The sequence below is a fragment of the Stegodyphus dumicola genome, chromosome 5, assembly GCF_044657685.1.
Source record: "Stegodyphus dumicola isolate Sdum_Otavi_A_Nest chromosome 5, ASM4465768v1".
NCBI classification, from domain to species: Eukaryota; Metazoa; Arthropoda; class Arachnida; order Araneae; family Eresidae; genus Stegodyphus; species Stegodyphus dumicola.
In genome coordinates this window covers 126,024,265-126,048,315 of record NC_140772.1, presented here as the reverse complement: position 1 = coordinate 126,048,315, position 24,051 = coordinate 126,024,265, and the positions used below count along the sequence as shown (strand labels likewise).

General features: G+C 33.5%; 1 protein-coding gene and 1 long non-coding RNA gene across 2 annotated transcripts in view; one reads left to right on the top strand and one right to left on the bottom strand.

Moving 5' to 3' along the window:
- Positions 1 to 24,051, top strand: part of LOC118183554 (guanylate cyclase 32E-like) — a 459,050-nt gene that overhangs the window by 257,412 nt on the left and 177,587 nt on the right. The window lies entirely within an intron of this gene.
- Positions 20,530 to 24,051, bottom strand: part of LOC146997227 (uncharacterized) — a 70,047-nt gene continuing 66,525 nt past the window's right edge. Inside the window, exon 3 of the long non-coding RNA XR_015041221.1 lies at positions 20,530 to 20,773. This is a non-coding gene — a long non-coding RNA (uncharacterized LOC146997227). The remainder of the gene's footprint in view (positions 20,774 to 24,051) is intronic.

Genomic DNA, 24,051 nt, shown 5'->3' with positions numbered 1-24,051 from the left:
TAAAATGCTCGAGATTGCCTTGGGTAATCTCTGAAGCCAGAGAATTTTTAGGAAAGCTTCACCTACCTTATCTGAATCTAAATTCTTCATTTCACATAACAACTGTGAAGGTTTTTTATCACCCAATTCCACCTCAGTTAATAATTTTTGTGCCTTTTGCGTTTCGGTTTCGGCGAAGATGGAAATTATTTTGTCTTTATTAGGCAAGTACTTATTTAGGGATCGATGTCAAAATGACGCTTTTGTTTTAGCCTTCGTTTTCCATTTTTAAAAAGCCACATTCTTAGAGTATTTTTACTTTAACACAAGCAAAGCAGCTGTAACACGAGTATCATATTTCATTGCGTTTTTTTAAGAAGCAGAACAAACGTATAAAAATTGCAGGGAATTAATCAGAATAAAGAAATTAACCACATCGGTCATTAGATGTAATTAATAATGATTCACACATATGACGAACATCTCTCTACGATTAAAATTGTCTGATATATTGAGTTAGATTTAGTTTTTTAAACAAAGTCAGAAGAATTGATTACCTAACTTTGAAATAATTAGCAAAACTTTGAAAATTTTCATATATTTTGTTTAATTTTTCATATATTTTTCAGTTACAAGTTCAAAGTATTTAGCACTTCTTCAACTTAAACTCTTGCCTTCGTTTTCCATATTCGATTCTTGAGTAATGCGTCCAGTAGTCACCAATGAAGTTCGTTGAATAAAATCTAAAGTATTTTTAATATACCATAAAGAAAAAACTTGTTTAAACAATTTTATTAACGCGAAAACAGGATTGAAACGAATGAGTCTTTTGAAAACGAAATTCCAATGAATGTTTATCTTTCCAACAGTCTTCGTTTGTTGCCATCTTACAAAAATTAAAACGTACAGAAATTAAAGATAAGATGAAGAGGAAACATAGAGGACGCCACAAGCTCTATTTATTTCTGCTGGAAAAAATACGATGAACGTAAAAAAATAAAGATTTTCGTCCAGCGTTTTCCTGAGCGTTTTGTGAGCTGCTCTTCTCTTGTACATAGACAAATACAACCGACCTATGTTTTTATTAAGCTGTTGGTTTTATAATTTTTAATACTGAAGTCCACATTGTGCATAAATTTTAATTATTACCTTTAATTCTCTGTACGAATTCTGAAGTATACTATCAATAAGACAATAACTTGCGAAGAGTAACCCAAAACAAGCTAAAAATTAGAGAAATTGAGTTATAAGTAAATCCAAACCCTGAAATAAAATAGAAAGTATTCGAAAAATTTAGGTTAAAAAGTATATTACGTTTTGAGACTTCTGGAATTTTTTAATTGCCCGAGAATAAGAGCTGAAGAGAAATATTTAAAAACACTTATTCAGTTTCACAGAAATTGTACTTTTAGCCCAAGGGGGCAATTAGCCCAAATGGGCTATTAATTTCGTTTGGCATTTTGCGTTGATTCACTATAAATGGCGAATCACTTTTAAAATGGTTGCCACCAAATATTAGAGCCCTGAATTATATTTAAAGAAATTAAATAATGAAGAATCTGCATAAATGTATGTACGTTTCTCGCACTTTGATAAAGCAACGGTACCTAGAGCCATGAAATTTTAAATAACGACGTCTCAACCCGAATATGGGCATCTGGAAGCCCAAATCTGGAATTTGTTTTATTACCTTTTCATATTAAAGCATTTATGAGTTTTTGATTAAGAAACTCAACTATTTCAAAGTGAGCAATGACAACTCTGTGCCTTCCCCCCCCCAAAAAAAAAAACATTTTTATCTCGAGCGCGCGAGGCTGTGTATCGCAAATACTAAAGATATGCTGTTTTAAATATTTTGTGATATTCCTGTTGAATGAATTTTATGGATTAAGTGTGGAGAACGTGATATTTAATAAATAAAGGTGACGCACAAAACGTTAAAAAAACGCCCCGGAAAGCGGCTATTACTTTCGTTTTGGCATTTTGCATTTAGTCACTATAAACGGAGTATCACTTTTCAAATTGTTGCCACCAAATGTTACAGCCCTGCATTATATTTAAAGAAATTAACTAATGAAGAATCTGCATAAATGGATCTATGGTTCTCGCACTGTGATAAAACAACTGTACCTAAGAGCCATCAAATTGCGAATAACGAATTCTTCCACCGAATACGGGTATCTGGAAGCCCTAATTCGGAATTTCTTTTATTATCGGTTTCATATTTTTTGTAACACTTTAACTAATTTTTAATTAACAAACTCAACGATTTCAAAGCGAGCAGTGGCAACAGTGTACGAAAAAAAAAAGCATTTTTATCTCCAGCGCTCGAGACTGTGTATCGGAAATTCCAAAGATATGTTCATTTTAAAATTATTTTGCGATATTGCTGTTGAATTAATTTTATGGTTTAAGTGCAAAGAACAGAATATTTAATAAATAAAGTTAATACGCAAAACATTAAACAAACGTCCCTTTGGGCATAACAAAATCTAAAAGCTTTCAGTTTTTTGTTTTTTTTTTCTTATTTATTTATTATTTTTAAAATAATGAAAAAAATTCAGATGCAATAATAAAGAATGACAAATTTATAAGAATACTGAAATGTAAATGAATTAAATATAAATTATATTGACGAATACATTAGCAAATACTTGAAAACATTTGTTGTCGTCACGTGTACTTCGTTGTAACGCTACTTGGGGTAAGAAAAGGTCTCTGCTTTCGGAGAAAGGAATTTTCTTCCTTTCTTACTTTTCAGCATTCTATACATAAAACATATATTATAATATATTTCAAATTATATAGATTTATTTAAATGCATTTAAGTGTAAAAATTAAACATTTTAATTAGCATAATATTCTTAGTCATATATAACTAAAATTCCCCCATGTATTAATAGTATTAGAATTTAGTATATCGGGAGCTCCTCTGTATTAATAGTATTAAAATAAAGAACATGAAGTAGTAATTTATGCGGGAATGGTTATTCCCAATTTGTTTGCATTTCTCTGTGAAAATTCTGGTTTAAATTCCACTACCGTTAACAGATTTTAAAAAGATTGTTATTTGCATGTAACTTAATTTTGAAATTCGTATGAATTCGGCATGAAGCAAATGAAGTCATGTATTACAATATACGTGTATGTAATTAAATATATTTAATATCGTTGATGGTTTCACAAGGGAATCTATAGAAATTAAATGAAAGAAAATCTTATCTCCTCCATACCTCTTCATTCATTATAAATAAGAATTTTAATAAAATTCTGAGTTTGCCCGGAAATGAGTGTCTGGAAGCATATGTTAACGGATGATTTTCTTTTAATTTAAAAATATTTTTAAAACATTTTCACATATTTCTAAAATATTTTTATTGCTGATCATTAGTCTAATTATGCCCAGATAAATGAAGCAAGAACAAATACCAAATTCTAACATGGGAAGGGAAAGAATCATATTTAGATTATAATGTTTTTTATTTCAATTCTTTCCAAAATCAATTTCACATTTTGCCTAGCAAACTTTGTAGAAAATGTGTGTATTTACAATCAACGCTTCCCTCCACTCGATCAAAATTTTATCATCATTATACCTCGGTATGCCTCCCCTTCTGAATAAATATTAAAAGGTTTTTTACTATGAAAAATGTTCTTATGGTACCGAAAATTTAAAATAAAAATTCAGAATCTCAGCAAGGGATTATCACAAGCTTTAGTTCGTCTGTAAGAAGATTACGTTCCGTAGAATATCAATTCATTTCACCAAAGAATTTTCACAAGGTTCTATTACAGCGTTATCTTTAAACTCGCTGTTTCGAAAATTCGTTGATTCGGCAGTAAGATTTCTGAAAGTTCTGTGAAGTATTGCGAACATCCTACGAAATTGAAATTTTATTCTTTGGAACTCACTTTTTTCCCTATAGAATCAGCCTTCATACTGTTTTAGAAAGTCGGAGAAATTCTTCGCATAAAGAGATCATTCTCCATCTTGAAGTTTCGCATCACAGCCAATACTTTTCATTGGCTCGAAATATAACAATCTGCTTCTCTCATGTTTATTCTGGCTACCTTTTCTTCCAGTATTTTCTTCTCGAAATGTTCAATATATATCTTATGTCATCATCGTCTAAAATGTTTTCTTCGTAATTTCAGATTTTAAATCTTTAAATTGGTAAGAGAAAATGATGAAAATAGTAAAAAATATAAATCTTTTCAGATTTTAATGGTATCCCAAAAGGGTTTGTTAAGGTTTTTTACCCTCTCGCTGAGCACCTAGTCTACCCAGTCTGCTGTTACACTCACTCCTAATAACCCATTTTTTTCTGTGTTCTTAGCTTCATTATTAAAAATCATTTTATCTGCACTTACACAATATACAATTCAACAGCAAAATTTCAAAAATTTTAAAAGTAGTATAAGTTTAGAATTCCCGATGCAACCGTAGGTCTTGGTACATATTTTTCTGTTTCCTTTTTTTCCTCCAATCTTTTCTCAGTTCAACATATCGATATTCAGTTTTCTTACTCAGATGACTTTTGTTACTTTTTTTGTCTTTTTGTTATTAACAGTTTGTGTATTTACTTTACCTATTAAATACCACGTTCTTGGCGGTTACGTCACATAAAATTCGATTCAACAGTGAAGTCACAAAATATTTTAAAACAGCATATCTTTAGAATTTTCGATAGACAGTCTCGTGCGCTGGAGGTAAAAGCCTATTTTTCCGTTCAGTGTTTCCAGTGCTCGCTTTGAAACCATTGAGTTAGTGAATTACAATTCGTTAAAGTTTTTCGAAACATGAAATATATAATAAAACAAATTCGAGCTTCCAGGTGCCGATGTTAGGGGGAGTACTACATTATTCAAAATTTGATGGCTCTAGTTACCGTTGTTTTTTCACAATGCGAGAAACATGATTACATTCATACAGATTCTTCATTATTTAATTTCTTTAAACATAATACAGGCCGATAATATTTGGTGGCAACATTTTGACAAGTGATACGCCGTTCATTGTGATTCAATGCAAAACGCCTTTTTGAGACTAATATCCCATTTGGGATTGAAGCCGTTAATGCATGAAATTCAATGAGCGAATTTTGATGATGTCTTTGGATCCACCTTTCTAAATGCCGTTGATTGTCTAACATTTTTCTAAAAACCTGTTGCTTGAATTTATGCTCTTCCGAATTAACTTATAAGAAAGAGAAGAGTGATCATTGACGAGTAAAAATCATTGTGCAGCTTATGATTCTCTTTAGCGTCGTGTTATGATACTTTTGTACACAAGGAGTAGTTAAACATGGAGCTACATAAGTTAACACAAATTTAAAATTAATACAAAAAGATACATTTAAAATATCGCAGTTCAATGTATCATGAATGCTACTTAGTTAGTCACGTGGTCTAATAAAAATTGGTGAAATTATTAATAAGCGTAATCAAAATCGTTTTTAATTAGCTTTTGCGTTATTTGTATCATTATATAAGTCAGTTCAAAGTAATATGGGCTTGTTGATGGGTCTATTTTTATAAATAATTAAATTACAGTGTACTGTCGATTATTCGGGATACAACTACAGATCTTGCTTTCAAAATTTAGATAAATCTCTGATTTCTATATCATGTTGGTTCATTCTCTATGATCGAAACAGAGTTATTAGTTTTACTTTCGGCCTAAACTTTTTTGTCAATTTTTAAAAGCGTAAGAAGAAATTATGCACAAACATACAAAGGAAACAGAACTATCGGAAAGATCAACCGAAACGATGCATTCGATTATGCGCATTTAGAATGAATTGTGCGAGGTAACCGTTAACACAAAGACGCAAATCAACAGTTTCGGACAAAGTGCTCGTGTCGCGTGCTTCCGTTGATTATGCGTACACTTTTTTTGTATGACAACACTTTTCTAACTTTCGTTGAGTATGCGTGTGGTGGCACTGCTACGCACGCATAATCCGTACCCGAATAATCAAGAGTACATTGTGTATCAAAATGCTTTTAATGTGACTTGAATATTTCTATCGAACTAAGGAAATCAGTTTTGAGATTTCAAAATGTTTTACCTACGCACGTTTTCTGCTTATTTTCAGATAGGAAATTGCAAATGAAAGAAATTGTGGGCTTGTAACGACTAAATTCGTGGGGAGCCTATGCTATTAATGTTCTTTATTATGAAATCCAAACCATTCGTCGAGTATTATGAATATAGCTTCAAGAATATGATATCCGAATATATGGTTGTTGAGATAAAGGATGCCACTGCAACAAAATGTCACCGTACCGAAATGTGTTACGAAAGTGATATGATAAAGCTGAAAGTTGTAAAAACTGTATGTGCCTAATAAGGAATCATTTCTTTGATAGAAACCAGTACATTGCGCTGTATTTTAACGCTACAACTCAGAATGTAAGTATTCATGAAAACGTATCATCAAAATATTATCTGATGAATTTGAATCTAATCTAATAATTTCAAAACTGAACGAATGATAAGTCTCACGGTGATTTCTTAACCTATTGCCAGAACATACTAAAATGCCAACTATACATTCTCTATTCTGCAGTTCCAAATAGAAACACAACAATAATGGTTTGACTAGTGGTTATTGACTTACTAGCAGTTACTGTAAATTGATCATTCCGGTCAGATAAAAGATTAGTGAAACGAAACTATAAATATTTATCACCTTGTTAACAGCCCTTGTGAGTTCGAACACAACGAAGCTCTTCACTGAAGATTATAAGGCTGTGTACACTGCGCAAAAACCAAAATAGGACAGTTCGTTATCTCCCAGTCTACTGGGCCGATTGACGAAATTCACCTTGTTTTCCATGTTTCAAAAAGCGCGACTAAGGGCATGTATTAGATTTATATATAGCATTGTTTTAATCTAGCTATTTCGACAAAAAATCGGGCTTTTTCTGAAAGGACATGCCAATTTGTTTTCTATATTTCGATTCTACGACTCAAATTATGCCAAACTGCCAAATTTTGTAAACATCACACGAGTAGTTTTTTTAAAATTAGCTCTCAAAATTTTAGCTTTTCAATGTTAATTTAATTTGATATGTATTTATTAATATCTCTTTTTTTATTAAATTTACTTGATTCCTTCTTCCAGAATTCGAAATTTATGCTTAATTCAAATATAATTCGAACATTTTTTTATGATTTATTTTAAGGATTTATATTTTTAAATATTCTTTATACATTTTTCGAAAACATTTTTTATTATCACCTATAAAATGTTTAACATCATCTTAAAGTAGATGTATTTCTATGTTATGTTATGTTATGTTATGTAGAAGTGAGGTGGCCACCTAATATTTACCCAAGTAAGTAGGTATTAGCCCCACACACTAACTAGAAAACTAACAACATTCTGGCATCATTCCTCGAGTCGTGATGGAAAATGTGACTCCAGTGAGCACTACACGTACTGCCACCGGCGGCGGCATCAACGGTACTCCTACCTATCAGCATTAAATTAGCTCAAGTAAAAGGGATTGAATAACATAATATACATTGCGAAATACATAGTTGTGCAGGTGCATATTTTGAAGATGTTATCTATTGTAGTGGGTACAGGCAACATGTTTCAGGACATTATATATTGCATTACAAACAGGCGGAATGTTCCCACGTTACAAATTATTTTTGTAAACATAATCTGTTTACTATCAGAATTAATTAAGAACTATAAAATTGTTTACAAAGCTTACATTTAAATACTGTTGTAAAGTTGTGCTGAAAGTTTAACAGCTCAATTTTGACGATTCATTATGTGCTGTAACGTATGTTTTTGTGTTAATTGATTTTCAGAAATTACATTATTGTCTAGCAGTACATTGCTATTTGCATGTAAAAATTGATCATGACATTATAAATTGAGGTGGCTAGAAGCAGCTTATTTCTAGTATACAGATCAAGCCTACAATCATGACTTGTTTACATCATTTTTTTACAAACAGCTGTCAAAAATAGAAAATATAAAATAATAAAAAAGACATAAATAAATAAGTCTGAAAACAAAAGAAAAAAATAGCTTCATCTGCATACTTATACGTACTACGTACTTTTAGATATATCTGCATACATTTGCTGATACATTGCCAACTTATTTTTGTTAGTTCATTGTATGCAATTACGTGTGTTTTTACAATAATTAGTTTACATGAATTACATACTATGATACATTACATTGTTGATACTTTACCAGCTGAATGCTGTTTATTTATTACATGTGTTCACTTATCAGGTAATGGGACCTTATGTTACATAGAAATGTAGGGGTCATATATTATTTACCTGAAGTAAACAGATAGGAGCCCCTTACCCTACTTGTGAGTGACCTATTTTGTGCTTCATATGGATTACGGTGCTTATTTCTTTCCTATAAAGGTACGCCCGCGTACATTATATCTGCATTTAATTGCTTTATTTTGCTATTGCTGGAGCATTTCTTTGAATTTAGCCTTCAAAGAAATGCTCCATCAATAGAAAAATAAAGCAATTAAATGCAGATATAATGTACGCGGGCGTACCTTTATAGGAAAGAAATAAGCACCGTAATTCATATGAAACACAAAATAGGTCACTCACAAGTAGGGTAAGGGGCTCCTATCTGTTCTGGTTACTACATGTATTTCTAAGCATATCTGCAAAAAATTATATTTTTTATTCAAAATTTCCTAAGATATCCGTGAATTTACATTTTGGCTCGTTTTGAAATTTAGCGTATTTAATATAAGCGATAATAACGAAAATGTGGTTTTCTCATGTTGTTAAAATTATTTGAAAGAATGAACGATGGACCTTTTTTCCTCTCGTGCATCAAATGAAAAATAAGGAAAGTAAGTACGTTAGTATAAATTAAGAATTCTTCCAAGTGAATTATTCTTAGCGCAAACTGAAAAATATCAGCCAAGATAAATTTTTTAATTTCTCCATAAATTTCTCACTAAAAATTACCAGATTTAATATCTAGGCATAATTTGACCCGTAGAATCGAAATATGGAAAAAATTGATATGTTATTTCTGAAAAAGTCCGATGTTTTTGTCAAAATACCTATGTTAGAATAATGCTACGTATAAATCTAACTTACATACTAAGTCGCGCTTTCGAGACATGAAAAACGCAATTTGAATTTCGTCAATCGGCCCAGTAGAACGAGAGATACAGAACTGCCCCACCCTTTTTTTTTTCTTTTTGTGCAGTGTATATATTTAGCCAAAACCAGCATATGGCAAGCCAAAAACTGCAAAACTTGGTCGTCTCGGAAATATACTTTCTCTCGTGGTGAATAAATATTGATCAAAATATTGTAACTACTTGTTAACTAATTTCTATCATAAGAAATCGCAAGCTTGAAGAAAACTCGTCACACGATTTAAAAGCGGCAAAGTACAACCTTTTGTTTAATGCGGACACTTCTTAGACTGGATAAATAGTCGTCCCATTTATTTAACGTTTCTAATGCAATATGTTTTCCTACCTAATTCTGGTCAATAGAATCATATGTAATTAGGAAAGATATTTATTTGGAACAATTCTTGATAGATAAGAACAAATATAATTGTCTTTAACTGCTCATGTATCTGAACTTTCTAGTGCTCATAATATTTAAAGGTAAAATAAAGAACATTAATTGCTTTATTTCCTTTTTACAACAATTCTTCATACTCGATGGCAATAAAAGTAATCTATTTTCTTTATTAGATAATGGTATTGCTATTATTATCTCATAGGGAACAAATGCAATAAAAGAGAGGGAACTATTCCGTACAAGTTCTTTTTTCCACAGTAACTCTTAGAAACATCGTTGTCAAGTACGTGAATATTTGTATGAGCATATACTTGGAAGAATTGCTTCACCTATTGGAAAACTAAATACTAAAATGAAAAACTAAAGCATATCAAGAATTTTTTCTACTAAACACTTTTCTCTTCGCATCTTCTTATTATACTATTTATTCGAATAATAATCCATCACTTCTTAAAATTTAGATTAACTTTTGAATTTGGCCTGGATAGTGTTACCATTCAGTGAGTCAAGAAATCTCTTATTTATGATCCAAGGACCTGCCAAAGTTCAGTTTGCACATTAAACATGTCTTTAATATATCTTTCAAATTGGAATTATACATTTATTAGCAAAATGAGCGTATTAAAAGCAATTCGCTTATTTAATTATTACATCTCTACATTTACTTAATAATTTATACATTATTTTAAGTCATCAATAACAGTTCTAGTGGATGTAAATTATAATACGTATAGCATGTGAGATTTTTAATGCATTTAAATCATATTTTTAAAATATTTGCAGTATCTATACATATATAAATCAATGATTTTTTTGTTTGTTTGTCTTCTATACAAAGTTTTATCTCGTGAAGAAAACGAACACCTGATAGAAATTTCCTTTGATGGAACTCTAACTGAAGATTTCAAAAATAACACACTTGGTAACTTTTGGCTGAACCGAAAAAAAGAATTTAAAGGCATTTCAAATAAAGCTATTAGATTTTTATTGCTTTTTTTGCACAACCTATTTATGGGAACAAGGATTTTGTTCCATGTTTGAAAATTAAATACAGAGTAAAATTAAAAGTGGATCCTAATTTGCACTTTAAACTAATTGAAATAATGCCGGACTGGGAAATTGATCTCCCTCTCAAACGGGCTCAAATTTCACACTAAATTTTATAATTAAAGTAATATATTTATAACTTGAATTTAGACAAATAAAATGTTAACCAACTTTTAATCTAATATTTCATGTGTGCCTATTCTATACAAATAGCGAATAAGTTGTGCTAAAGGCAAAATATATATTTTTTAATATTTCTATTGAGATATTGAAAAATTACCGTTGTAAAATGTAGTGATGGTACGAAAGTTTTTCAGTTTTTATTTAGATGGTACATGTTAGTCAAAAGGCTGAGAACCGTTGCTCTAATCTAAAGCGTAATCCAAGACATAATAAATACTACAATCGTTATATTAACGAATTCTGTATGGTACCTTATGCTTACGTAATTATCATTTTGGTTGAGAGGCCGATGGATAATTATATCATCTTATTAAAACGGTTCTATTTTCTCAACAACATGGTCTTGTCTTTAACTCAGACATCTTAATTCAATATCTTTTTTATCTTTTATGAAAGACAAAACGCCTGTTAATATTACAGCCAAGAAATGTTTCTGTATAACTTTTTAAAATTTCTTTGAATTGATGTTTTCAAGATGTTTGAACGAAATGAAGCAGAAATTGTATTTCGGACATTGTTTTTATCTTGGTATGTTTTCCCATCCATGAGAAAGAATATTATTTAACTGGGCTCAAAATGATTTCCTGATGTTTGGGAAAAAGAATATAGTGAATAATCGATTAGCCCTTGTTAAACTAAAAAATGGCTTTGCTTTGTAGATTGTTAGAACTAGGATGTTAGAACGTCGTAATTGATTGAGCACCTTCTCCTGCATCGAGTTTCTTGTATTTCCCTAAGTGAATATTTGCTAACTGAACTGACTGTACATAGTCCAAAAGTTCTCGAAGCCTCTGGCTAAGTACGTTTCTAACTGCAAAATTAGACAGAAAGTGACATGCGGTTTGACGATCACCGTTGGGGAAAACGGAGCGATTTAAAGTGCATACATTATTAAGTTAAATCTAAGATTAGCAGTGACCATTTTTGGTCATCGCCATTAATAGCGTAAATGTTCTAAACCGCTGGAAAATTCTTCCTTAAAGGGGGCATTTTACTATCTCAGAGAAAGATTGTTTGATTTCAGACTTAAATTGCATAGAAAATCAATAATGCAGGAAAACAGCTAAGAATATGAAAAAGCTGAAAAAAACTATTTTCTATTTTAGGTACTATGTATGCGTGATGAAATCAATCGAAACGTTTCCTTATTCATATTTCTTAAATGTAATGTTAATTTATATATTAATATGCAAATAAATATTAATTGAATGTAGTAAACTTACCATTATGCCTTTTTGGGTATATATAAAAATACTAAATTTTCAATCTTACCTATATGAGGGGTTAACCATTTAAATTAAACAAAAACAAAAAAGAGATCTTTGGAGAAGATTATATTTTGCCCATGCTGCGAAGAGGAATCACAGCAATGAAGTTTGAAGACTACTATTATACAATGACAGTCTTCCATGTGAGAAAATACAATGTTTCTTGCAATGAAAACATTCACTAAAGCACATCGTGGTGTAACGTAACTTAACCTACAGCTCCAATACTTTTCGAAAGATTTCACTAAGAGCATTATCAGTATCAAATGAAACAGTATTTTTCTTTTAGATATTTTAAAATTTGGCTTTTGAAAGCATTACGTACAATGCAGTTTTTTAATACTTACCTTTCCGCAATTTATTTAACTTTAATCCCCAAAAATTTTACAACGAATCGAAGAGATATAGGGAAAATGTTGTATCATAGGGCAAAATATTCTTTTAACACTCGAGGTTCAATAAAGTCTAACCTTTTTCATGCAAGATTCTAAAAGATGCTTTTTATTCTAACCAGGTTTATTTCTACAAAATAGCTGTGATCTTTTTGGTGTAAATGAATACGAATGGCTTCTTTTGCTAGAAAGACTTCTTAAAAACGAATTCATCTCCAAGATAGATAACCGCCATGTGCTTTATCACTGTTAGTATACCAAAAAGCCTTACTTACATTAAAAAATTTTCTGCATTAATATCAATAAATTTAAATAATTATTTTAAGGTCCCCATCTCTTAGTTTTGTAGAGCAAACTTTCACTATTATCCCTCTCTTTTAAGAAACATATTTAAAATAGTTGCTTTAAAAGGCCTAGGTAAAGAAATGTAAATATTAACTCAGGAATCCTTTCATTTGACAATAATATACATTAATGAAAAATACATAGCGATCTTTAAAAATAAAAAATAAACTCAATATTGCGATTTTTTTCGGCACGCGATAGCAGTTTTTTATGCTCATAAAAATTTCATTTATTTCATAAATTTCAGCGTTGTTTAATTTACACAAATGTAATCCTTAACAAAATATATGCGACATATGATCAAAGACAACGTGATTTACAGACCTTTATGCTTAAAATTTACATTTTATCACAGAAGGGGCCATTTAACCTGATTACATTTGTACACGGCTATTTTGAAAGTATTAACCTAAAGATAACATTAAACGATGAAGAAACATATCCTTCAAATCAGCAATCGAATTTAACTACTTTAATATTTAAAACGTTTATAAACTGCTCATTGCTCATAGCATTTCTGGAAATGCTTTGACAGACCAATCTTAATACTCGGAGAGCATCCCTCATTAAAACAGAACTTGTCAATGTAAAAATTAAAATCAAGCAAAAACGTAACCTTGAGTTGATGTAGATGTTTCAGGAAAAAAATTCTGCAGACTCTTTTTTTTTTTCTCGTGCTCAATATAGACCTGTGCCTGATCCCCTCAAAATCCACAGAGTTATTGAAAACCTACCTCAAAATAAGGTTTTTTTTCCAGCTCAAGCTCAAAGGAGCGATTGGCCTATTAGTCTCAAAACAGCATTTTGCGTTGAATCACTCTGTAATTCTAATCACTTTTCAAATGTTGCCACCAAATAGTATTTCCCTGTATTACATTTAAAGAAATTAAATAAAAGAGAATATACATGAATGTAGGTATAATTCTCGCATTGTGAAAAAAACGACAGTACCTAGAACAATCAAATTTTGAATAGCGTAATCCTCCTCCCGAACGTGAGCATCTGTAAACCCGATTTTGGAATCCGGAATTTGTTTTATTATCTATTTTACATTCTGCAAAATTTTAACGAACTTTTTATTAAAAAAACGCAACGGTTTCAAAGCAAGCATTGGCAACACTATAGAAAAAGAACATTTTTATCTCCATCGCGTAAGACTGTGTATCGGAAATTCTGAAGATACGCTGTTTTTGAATATTTTGTGATTTCTCTTTTGAATCGAATGTTATGTGGCATAAACACCAAGAAAGTGATGTTTAATAAATAGAGTAAACACACAAAACTTTAATACAAAAAGACAAAAAAAAGTTTTGTGATGCCTCTTAGTAATAAAACTGAACATTAATATGAAGAACTGAAAAGAAAAAAAAAAAAAAAAAAAAAAAAAAAGAAAAGAAAAGAAAAGAAAAAGAAAAATGTGTGTCATCACTTAACGCCTCATCGGGAATTCTAAACGTATACTGCTATACTGCTGTTAAAATTTTTATAATTTTGCTGTTGCTTAAGTATAAGGCATAAGTATAAAGAACGTTGTGCTTAAAAATAATAAGGTAAAAAGACAGAAAAAAAGTGAATTAGTAAGAGTGAGTGTAATAGTAGATTGGTAGACAGCGAGCTTAGTAGGAGTGTAAAAAAACCTTGACATGAGACCGAAGCTAAGCTAGAAAAAGGCTCTCCTCAAGGCTCTGCGTGGACCTACTCTTTGAAACATTATAATAAATTATCTTTTAAGTCATCTCGTTCGGTTGTTTAAAAATTGCATTTACAGGAGACTTACTTTTAATTTTCCAAGGAAATACTTTGAATAACGTTCTTTTGAGAGCAGAAGAAGTTCTAGATTTTGTCTTTAAATGGGCGATTTCTCATAAACTCGCTTTCAATCCCTCAATAAGAAAAGCTATGATTGTTCCCCGAACGTTCGAAGAACAAAATATTGCTCCTTTGATACTCGATGTTTCTCCGTTGGAATTTGTAGAAAATGTTAAGTATCTTGGTGTCATTCTTGACCAAAAATTAACATGGAAAAAGTACACTGAATTCCTTTCTGCTAAATGTGAAAATATTATTAATGGCTTTCACCGAATCGCCAGAAATACTTTTGGAGTAAGTTACGATGTTAATAAACTCATGTATAAGCAGTGTATTGTACCTTTCATTTCTTACGGCTGTCATGTTTGGGGACACGTTCTTGCAAAGAAGTTTAACAAAAGAAATTTGAGAAAGATTCAACGGAGAATTCTTTTTCGTATTATTAGTGTTTATAGAACCTTAAGGCTATGATATTACTTTTGTTCTGGCAGGAGTTCCGCCTATTGATTTTGAAATTGCATATAAGAATAATATTTTCGAGTCATTGGCAATTTATACCTTGAATAAATGGAGACTGCATAAATGAAGTTATCCCCTTCACTGATCTTCCTCATCCCGCTACTTTAGAGGCCATAAATTTCTGCGATTATAAAGAGACTACTGAAATGAGTTTTCACATGGTTTTCTTTACAGATGGCAGTAAGATGAACAACAAGGTTGGCTTTGCATTTGTTCTTTTTGAAGGCCATTCCGAGAATTTTTACTTTAGGCACCGTATACGGAATGAATGCAAAGTGTTTCAAGCAGAACTTCTGTGTATTTATCTTGTCGTCAAACGGATCATGGATAATGGGGAAACATCCTCAAGGTATCCTATTTGTTCTGATTATCTTTCTTCTCTTCAACTTTTGAACAGTATTACCAGCTGCGACAAATTAGTTCTCGAAACCTTATTAACTGTCAGTTCGCTTAGAAATAGAGGAATTGATATCCGCTTTGCTTATGTGCGTGTTCATCGCGGTTTCTTTGGAAATGAAAGAGCTGATTTCTTAGCTAACCATGCCTTAAATTTACCCATTGATATCAACATTAGCATTCCAAAGAGTTATTTAAAGTCCTTTCATTATAAGCAGCTTCTAGCAAAGTGAAATGAGGAATATATTTCATCTTGTAATGCTGAGGTCACCAAGAATTATTTCCTTCTATTTATCATAGACTGCAATCCGAGTCTTTCTTCTCTATAAATTTTAAAGTTTCTCAATTTTTATCTGGTCATGGTGAATTTGCAAGTTATCTGTTTCGTTTTAATCTAAGATCAAACAATTTATGTAAATGTTTAAAATGAGTATCTCAGGATGTGGAACATTTGATTTTCTCATTCCCTACATTTGATGCCCCTAGATTATGCTTGCAGAACGATTTGAAAATGTTCGGAGTGACTTGGCCAGTGATATTATTTGTTTTCGTGAAGTCCAGACTGCTGTTGTCTGCTTTTGTTCGTTTTATGTTTGCATGTAACTTCTAATGCTTTATTTAACTTACTTCTGTAAGCCCCGTGTTGTACATATGTACATATGGAGACTGTAAAGAAAAAATCGTTTTAGACGACTTTTAAAATCTGATACTTTTCAGATTTTTTTAATAATTTATTTTAAACTTATTTAGTGACTTTCCTTTAGGTGAATAAAATTTACTGTGCAATATTTTGATCATATTAATTTAAATGTTGATGCGCGTGATTTATGAATCGAACTGTGAATCGCGTGATGGCTGAATATAAAAATGTATTTTGTAAATTTTCCTGTACAAAAGAGAGTTACTTCGGCAATTCGACGGAAGAATCCGGTTAATAAGATTGACCACAATCACATTAAACGTCATTTGCTGTATTTACAAAACACTAATCGTAATTTATCGTGATTATCATCGAAAATACCTAAAAATTTGCAACATATTTTCTTCGAGAAAAACGCGCGTGTAATGACTTTACACTTGAGATGCTTTTCAAATTTGCATAATTCTCATAAATCTTATAAAATTCTTTTCTTACTCTTCTAGAATATGTATCCTTTTCTTTTAAGCATAGGGTTAAACATCAATAAGCAAGCTGGAAAACCCACTGAACTGAAAAGTGAAATAAAAGTATGTTTATTTGTAGATTTAACGGTAGCAATGTCTTTTCATATTATTTATCGGTATTTTTGCTAATCTATAACTTTTTTCTAACGTTTGCTTATAAGGCATTTTCTCCTTCCTTTCCGCATGCCTTCGTTGCGTAGCTGAAAGCATACTCGACGCATATTCGAGAGGTGGAGGGTTCGAGTCCCGGCGAGGGCATTGCACATTTTTCACATCTACTGCTTCAAAAACTCTAATGACTCTACAAGTGGTGTCTGAACTAAAATGTTGTGTGCGATAATTCGTTCCTACCAGGACAGTCGCTCTTTAAACCTAGGAGTATATAAGGTATTTTTTACTTCCTTTCCGCATTTTTTCGTGGTGTGACTGTAAGCATACTCGACGCGTATTCAAAAGTTGCAGAGTTCGAGTCCCGGCGAGGGCACTTTACATTTTAAATTTCTTCTGCTTCAAAAAAAAAAAAAAAATGACTCTGCAAGCTTTTCATATATTCTCAGATAACAACTTTTTCTGTTACTACGTACTGTTTATAAAGCCTACTGCTACTTTGTAGTTTCTAAATCAAACATAATCTAACGCGTAAAGAATTTATCTTTTTTAATTTGACGTTAGTATTATTAATTTCAATACTTTTGTAGATTTTACATACTATTGTTTCTTTTCACAAAATACCTGAAAGTCTGCTTAACATGAGAAATTTTTGGATATATTTGTACGTACAGAAACTGCAAAATTATAGGGAAACACTACTCTATATGTCGCAATATTTCACGATTTAAAGGAAAAGCTATTCAAAGGAAAATTTCTCAAATGCGTCATATTTTCTGTTCACATTTCCTTCTGAAATCAAACCTGTTATTTTGATGGTATTGTCTATGTTCGAAGATGATAGGCCTGTTTTTCAAAATAACTTCCTCTCTGACTCAGTCTCTCCACATTTTAGATGGGACTTCTAATGTTTCTTTATCTGAAGCTATTGTTAATGTTCTGGTTAGAGAAAACGTAACTTATTATTTGTAGATAACTGGCGGCAGATAGCGCTTACTTTATGACTTTATACACTGGTGTGCAAAAATTAAGGACGAAGTCGAAAAATTAGCATATCAGCTGAACGAAGAGGCAGAGCGGACAGAAAGACCAATCAGGAGATTAAGTAAGGTGATGTACGGTAGCACATGCGCAGATATGCAGGTAGATGTAATGGGGGAGTGTCTGAGTAGTATAAAGCATGTTGTCGGTGTAAGATCAGTATTTCTGGCAAAGAGATTGCACGCCGTATAGCAGTTAAAATCACACCGAGTTGCTGCCTCAGCGAGAAATGGCAAATAATCAATCTGTTAGACGGCATCTGGATGCTTTTACCCGAGGTCGAATCATTGGGAAGTTGGAGGAAGGCCGCAGTGTGACAAGTGTGGCTGCAGAGTTCGGAATTGCTCACAGCATCGTTTCACGACTTTGGAGACAATTTCAAACTACAGGAACAGCTATCCGGGAGTTTAGTAGTGGTCGTCCACGAGGAACCACACCCGCAGATGACCGGTATATTGCCTTACAGGCCAGAAGAAACAGGCGGCAGACAGCGGGAGAAATCACTAGACACACGACACAGGCGACTGGACGACCGATATCGCGTTTTACCGTGACCAGAAGACTGCACGGTGGTGGTCTGTTTGCACGACGTCCTGTACGGTGTGTACCTCTAACGCCTGCCCATCGGAGAAGGCGTTCTCTGTGGTGCCGGGAACACCGGAATTGGAGAGACAATGAATGGGGACGAGTACTCTTTACAGATGAGAGCAGATTAAGTCTGAGAAGCGATTCTCATCGCATACTCATCTGGAGAGAGCGGGGAAGCCGCAATCATCCCTCGAACATCATTGAAAGGGACAGGTATGGAGGTGGCGGCGTAAAAGCTTGGGAGCAGTGACTTGCAGGGATCTTACACAGGATTTTCCCATCTCTGTGTTGTCCGCCGCATATTCAGTCTGAATTTCAGATAGCTCAATCAACGTTCAATAAACGTAACTTATCTTCAATCTATGCTCAAGCTCTGTGCCAAGGGAAAAAACGCAACATTCTTCTACGTACGCAAGAAAAAGCTAACTAAAAACATCCTTTCTTTAAACTGATCATTTACGTAGATGTTGAAACTAGACATACAAGTTTCAACTATTAATGCAAGGAATTTTGTAAAAGCGATAAGAATATTATGTAATTACTCAAATCTAAAATTTCACTTTGCACAAAGCAAAAGTTTCATTAATGAAATATTAATTGTGCTTTGATTATTTACGCATAAAACGTTTATAAGATATTTTCTCCCTCCTTATCTAGTACCTATAAGGTGCAATTCGAATCGAGCAATCGGAAAGTCCGAGGTTTGAGTCCCGGCTAAGGCACTGCACATTTTTCATGTGTCCTGCACCTAAATAAAAGAACTAATGGTCTCTCACGGAGCAACCGAACTAAAAAGGTAGTGAATGATTATTCGTCATCACCAGGATTTAACGACTGCATCTAGGCAGTCCCCTTCAAGTGGGGGAGAATGCAAATCATTTTCTCACTCCTTATCACGTGCCTTCGCGGTGTAATTGAAAAGCATGTTCGGATAGCAGTCGGTAGGTCCAGAGCTTTAGTTCTGGCGAGGATAGTGTACATATCTTCTGTTCCGAAATAAAACGTCTAATGATCTCTACGCATTACCTAACTTTAGATTTAAATATTGGAGATATATGACAACAAATTTACTGTTTCGGGTCTTTTCCCAATTACTTTGGCAAAATAACTGAGCCTTTTTAGAGCGAATTGAGGGTGATAACAAACTTTGTTCGTTTTGACGATTAATGTTTGTACCTTGAATAAAGGAGCGCTCATTATTAAATTTGTAGTCGAACTCTTGAAATAATTTATTATTTTTGCTACTGGGAATTGTAAAGTATGAAGTTTTGTGTTCTAAAGTATTTAAAAGTATGAAGTATTGTGTTTGACTAATTGTATTTAAAAGTATGAAGTATTGTGTTTGACTAATTGTATTTAAAAGTATGAAGTATTGTGTTCTCGTTTGGAGAGGCATCATGCTTGGTAGTCGTACAGACCTTCACATCTTTGACGCAGGTTCAGTCAACGGGACCCGTTATTGTAACGAGATTCTTCTTCCATATGTGCGTATTTTTAGAGGCGCTATGGGTCTGCAGTTCCTTTTCATGGACGACAATGCACCATGTCATCGCACAGTAGCTGCCGAACAGCTCTTAGAGAGTAAGGATATTGAACGTATGGATTGGCCGGCACGATCTCCGGATCTCAATCCCATCGAGCATGTATGGGATTTTCTAGGCAGACGCTTGGCAGCTCGTACCTTACCACCAGTAACGATTCCGGAGCTCCGATTGGCGCTGCAAGACGAATGGGCAGCAATGCTCAACAACTCATTGACACCCTTATTCTCAGCATGGGCAGACGCTGTGAAACCTGCCTAGCAGTCAGCGGAGATCATATCCCCTATTAAAGACCGGATGTTTCTTGCTGGACACCCATCACAGGGATGTTTCGGCCTTCAGTCGCATTGCGCTCCATGCTACTTTTTCAATAAAGCTTCTTTTTATCCTTCTGATTTCTCTTTTAGTAAGTGTTGCTTACATTACCCATGTCCTTACGTATTCGGGATCTTACGGTATTAAATGTGTTGATTTGGAAAGCTTTTCTACAAAGTTATATTGAAAAAACCGTCTCGTCCTTAATCTTTGCACATCAGTGTATAGTAATTAGTACGTTTGTGAAATCGCGTAATAATACTTACTGCATTTTTGAACTCAAAACATATTTATTACAATTACGAGAAGCTCTTTACATAAATATATAATTCATGGATTGCATAAAACATTTACTGTAGTGAAGTATAGGCCTCGTGACGTGAAGAACCTGCTAACGAGGGTCTCTAGTCGAGAATTCAACAGCATGCTAGCGTGTGGTTCGGTTGGAAAAAATCTTCAAAATGAATTAGCTACGCCTCCTTAATTTTTCCGTAGTATTTTACATCCTCTGATTCCTTATATCTGGAAAGAAAAACAAGATCATTGGTTTGTATGCCCTCCTGAAATCGAGATGACAGACACAGTGCAAAACGCTAAGATCTCTTGACATTGGTTATGAAGTTGCGTCTCTTGTACTGTCAACGGAATGAATTATTGCGTCTGCGATGTCAAACCATGTCGTGTGACACGTCGTAAAAGCTTGGGAGCAGTGACTTGCAGGGATCTTACACAGGATTTTCCCATCTCTGTGTTGTCCGCCGCATATTCAGTCTGAATTTCAGATAGCTCAATCAACGTTCAATAAACGTAACTTATCTTCAATCTATGCTCAAGCTCTGTGCCAAGGGAAAAAACGCAACATTCTTCTACGTACGCAAGAAAAAGCTAACTAAAAACATCCGTTCTTTAAACTGATCATTTACGTAGATGTTGAAACTAGACATACAAGTTTCAACTATTAATGCAAGGAATTTTGTAAAAGCGATAAGAATATTATGTAATTACTCAAATCTAAAATTTCACTTTGCACAAAGCAAAAGTTTCATTAATGAAATATTAATTGTGCTTTGATTATTTACGCATAAAACGTTTATAAGATATTTTCTCCCTCCTTATCTAGTACCTATAAGGTGCAATTCGAATCGAGCAATCGGAAAGTCCGAGGTTTGAGTCCCGGCTAAGGCACTGCACATTTTGCATGTGTCCTGCACCTAAATAAAAGAACTAATGGTCTCTAACGGAGCAACCGAACTAAAAAGGTAGTGAATGATTATTCGTCATCACCAGGATTTAACGACTGCATCTAGGCAGTCCCCTTCAAGTGGGGGAGAATGCAAAGCATTTTCTCACTCCTTATCACGTGCCTTCGCGGTGTAATTGAAAAGCATGTTCGGATAGCAGTCGGTAGGTCCAGAGCTTTAGTTCTGGCGAGGATAGTGTACATATCTTCTGTTCCGAAATAAAACGTCTAATGATCTCTACGCATTACCTAACTTTAGATTTAAATATTGGAGATATATGACAACAAATTTACTGTTTCGGGTCTTTTCCCAATTACTTTGGCAAAATAACTGAGCCTTTTTAGAGCGAATTGAGGGTGATAACAAACTTTGTTCGTTTTGACGATTAATGTTTGTACCTTGAATAAAGGAGCGCTCATTATTAAATTTGTAGTCGAACTCTTGAAATAATTTATTATTTTTGCTACTGGGAATTGTAAAGTATGAAGTTTTGTGTTCTAAAGTATTTAAAAGTATGAAGTATTGTGTTTGACTAATTGGAGCAAAATAAATGCTTCACAAATTAAATTTTCACTCAGCACATAACACATAAAAATTTAGATTTTATTTTTACGGAAACTTCCCATATATTATCATAAAACTGTTTTCATAAAATTCTCTGTCTTACTCGTATTTTAAAATTTCGTATTTGGAAATGTATATATAGAGATATTATATAAAGAAATGAGAGGCATACAGCTATATTTCTCGAACACCCTTCAGGTGCGAATGAAAGCTACTGTGGCTGACAAATTTCAGATAATGTATATGCGTTTTACACAATTCATGAACTGTCACATTTTGAAGATCGAATCGAAACACACAAATTCGTTTGAATTCGTTTCGAATCGAAACACACAAATCATGATAACTCGAAGAATTATTTCTCATTTATTTGGAGCGAAAAAGGAAACATTTTTAAAGTGTTTTGACTATACACAATCTATTCAGAATTTTTGAAACCAGAAAAACGAAGATACCTGAAATGCTCTGACCTGGATTCGAATTCCGGATCTCCCGAATGCCAGTCGGACGTAGTTTTCTATTACCCCAGAAAGACAAGCAGTAAAAAAGGAGAAAATACCTTAAACTCCATCCCAGCTAAAAGGTGACTAGGAAGGAAGGACCCAATCGCCAAATCCTGAAGCTGATGGATTATCGTTTACCATCCATTCTTTAGCTGGGACGCCCCTGAAGAGCTTATTAAAAATTTTTGAAGGTAGGAAACCGAAGAAATCCTCAATGGCCTTGCCAGGATTCGAACTCCGCACCTCCCGCATGCCAGCCGGGTGTGTTTTTCAGTTACGCTACGAAGGCACGAGGTAAGGAAGAGAAAATACTTTTCAATAACTATGAATAACGAATAAATCAAGTCAATGCCGGTTAGGGCCATGAGTTTAATCTATATGCCTTTATCAAAGGTTGAGGAATCAGCATAGCTACCCACACAAATTTATTACCATTATACAGAAGAAATCAACTAAACCCAAGCTTCATTCTAAGTCAGATGTGGATTTATCCCATTTCTAGAAAAATAGGTGATAGTAAAAGATCTCTGAATTTCCACCGTCGCCATTTCGTCATTGCGTTTCGGTGAGTCAGTGTTTAGTCCTTTTCCCAAAACAAAAAAAAAAATAAATAAATAATATAAAATAAATAAATAAATAAAAATACCTAAGATAGTTAATTCATTAATTAATTTTGGAAAATCAATGACTAATAAATGAAATGTAAATGCATTAAAAGTTGTATGCGTAACAGCTAACTTTAATAGACATAATGTATTTCTAAAAGTAATATTTAGGTGTATGTCATACGACAATTGCTGGAAAAATCTAACCAATTACATATTACAATATGCTGTTACGAAATGTACAGGCGCGGTGAGATAGCTTCCCCGCAAAACAGTTTTAGGGTTGTCATAAAATGGCAAGGAAAGGCAGGGACCACGTTTGGCGAGATATCGCCCATTTGGCGACAAAATTGGCGGTGTGCCAAGGACGGATGGAGAACCTTCTGGAACGAATTCTTACCGGTTTAGCCCTGAATGTTCTCGAACACAAGCTGAAAGCTATGTAAACTCTGCTGGTTTGCAGTCAGTGAGAGAGTGCGTCGTCGAGAGGGCGAGTGTGTGTGCCTCGTCTAACGAGCTGATAGTCAGTCATTGAGCGAGTGTCTCGAAGTCTAGCGCCGAGTTGGTCGTGGAGTGCATTGACAGAGTCTTTTAGTGTATCGCGAGATAGTGCATCGTCGAGTTTTGTCTTAGACTGTGGTGCTGAGTCGAGTGCATCGCGAGTTGTAGCGTGGAAAATCTCGAGAGTACGTGGAGCTCTGACTGAACGACCAAGCAGAGTCGGGAGCTGTACTCTGGTGGAGTGAAGCTGTCTCGACCGTTATAACCTGATAGTGTGAAGGCTGTGTCGCTGATTGTGTCAGCGTGTCTATAGTAGTTCTTCAACGACTGTAAAAGTGTTTTGGAGCTGTCCTGATTAATATTGGCTAAACAAAGTGTGTTTCGAT